Source organism: Meles meles, chromosome 2, assembly GCF_922984935.1.
Source record: "Meles meles chromosome 2, mMelMel3.1 paternal haplotype, whole genome shotgun sequence".
In the NCBI taxonomy this organism is placed as follows: Eukaryota; Metazoa; Chordata; class Mammalia; order Carnivora; family Mustelidae; genus Meles; species Meles meles.
Window position 1 is genome coordinate 45,034,561 of NC_060067.1, and position 2,251 is coordinate 45,036,811.

The 2,251-nt window shown below is 34.7% G+C and overlaps 1 non-coding gene across 1 annotated transcript; it reads left to right on the forward strand.

The window, feature by feature from the left end:
• The first annotated feature begins 1,459 nt into the window (after positions 1 to 1,459).
• On the forward strand, positions 1,460 to 1,564 carry LOC123937815. The gene has a single exon (XR_006817600.1). It is a non-coding gene; the product is annotated as a U6 spliceosomal RNA (small nuclear RNA).
• The last annotated feature ends 687 nt before the right edge of the window (positions 1,565 to 2,251 follow it).

A 2,251-nucleotide genomic window follows, 5' to 3' on the forward strand; every position in this document is an offset into this window, starting at 1 on the left:
GGCTCAGTGGGTTGAGCATCTGCCTTTGGCTCAGGTCTTGATCTCAGGGTCCTAGGATCGAGTCCCACATAGGGCTCTCTGCTTGGCGGGGGGCCTGCTTCCCTCTCTCTCTACCTGTCTCTCTGCCTACTTATGATCTCTTCTTCTCTGTCAAATAAATAAACAAAATCTAAAAAAAGAAAGAAAGAAGGAAAGATTAGATGACACTACTACATTTCAGAGATATATGCATTTAGCTGATGTATATGAATAGTGGTAGAAGGTATGAAGGTGTACACTATCCCCAATGTATGGAGGTATCTAAGTTCTGACTCAATCATCAATAATATTAACTGAGTGGCTGCCATGTACTAGACAAAGTCACAAACAGGTAAAAGCACATAGGTTTTAGTAGATAAGGATTTATATTTCTCATGGTTCTTTTTTTTTTTTTTTTTTTTGTTAATTTGACAGAGATCACAAGTAGGCAGACAGGCAGGCAGGGTTGGGGAAAGCAGGCCTCCCCCACCCGAGCAGAGAACCTGACACAGGGCTCAATCCCAGGACCCCAAGATCACAACCTGAGCAGAAGGCAGAGGCTCAACATACTGAGCCACCCAAGTGCCCCTATATTTCTCATGGTTCTTCATGAAATCTTAACCCTTATATAAAGGAGAAAATGTGTTTTATGAAAAAAAATAAAGTTTTCATTTCCACATTGTAGGTATTTAATACTTGCAGCATTTTGGAATCAGTGCTGATATGGCTATATGAGTCAGTTACTTCCATATGGATTTAAAAGGACAGTCTGTAAAATTTGACAGTGTGAGTCTTTCTTAATACTGAATATCTGGAAAGAATTACAAGGAAACATCATTCAAGTATAAGATGCCAAGTCATATCATGTCTATTTATATAAGACCATGATAAAAGTAAAAATCCATATGTACACATTTCATATTTACACTTGTTCTTTCACCCTGAATACTTCTGATATGAACAAATGTTGCATCCAACTCTTATTGTTTCCCATATAAATCAAATTACGTTTCTTACCTTTTCTTTGAGTACATAATACCAGTGCAAACAAAAATAATAAAATGATGTGAGTATAAAGAAGTGGTAATTATATAATAATCCTATTTTAACATATTAAATTTATGTTTTTTAATTGCATGAACTATTTTGTTAAATGAATACTCTGTAAGTTAAGATAAATAACACCTAAAAAAAGGCTATTAAGATCTATTGAGGGATGTCATATTATTTTTGGAAAATAGTCCAGAGTCTTTGAACAACTTTGTTCAGTTTATAGTCATAATTAATAGCATTTATGGAATTGTAATTCCTTTCAGTCTGGAAGATATTATTGTGGGAGAAGCTGTGTTTTAGTAATGTGGTTCCATGTGCATGGTTATAAGAGGCAGAAAAGTAGAGAAGGGGAAGGGAAATGTATGAGTGTTTAAGAGGATGAACTCTGGTGCTCACTTCCTCAGCAGATATACAAAAATTGTAACGATACAGAGATTGGCATGGACCCTGCACAGATATGTCACTGCACATTTGTGAAGCATTCCATACTGAAAAACAGAAAAAGTTGGGCTCTGGAGATTTTACACTTGAGTAGAATTCTAGGTGAATGATTCTGAGCAATTTATATGAATTTCCTGCCATGTCTGTATCTGTTTCCTTATTTGTGACATTGGGTCAACAACATTTCCTTTGTTATGGGACTTTGGAATATGAAATGAGTTAATTTCTCTTAGGATAGTACTTGGCCTTTAGTAAATGCTAAATAAGTGTTTGCTTTATTATTAAATATATCTGCTACAGAATGATTGAAATTCATAAAACAAATGTAGAAACAGATTCTAACAGGAAACACCTAACCCAAAGACAATACGGAAGATCCATGCCAGTAAGGAGATTTTGAACCATTTTGAGGATTAAAAGCAAGTCTTGGGAAAGGAGAAAGTAAAATAATACCTTTGAAAATCTACCATGTACTAGGTACTTTGCATGCATAATTTCATTTTAATTCTCCCTACAGTGCAAGCTTGAGGAAATTGTCACCTCAGTAAAGAAAAATAAGAAACATAAAATAAGTTGCTGATACTCTATCTGCCCATAGAGTCAATCTGTGATCTAAACTGATATACATCTTATTTTAAATTATGTATTGCTATCATGTGTTATTTTCATATAATGTTATAATTGGTGTCTCCTTCTAGAAACTCATATAGCATCTTGTTCAAACTCCTGAAGGATTAAG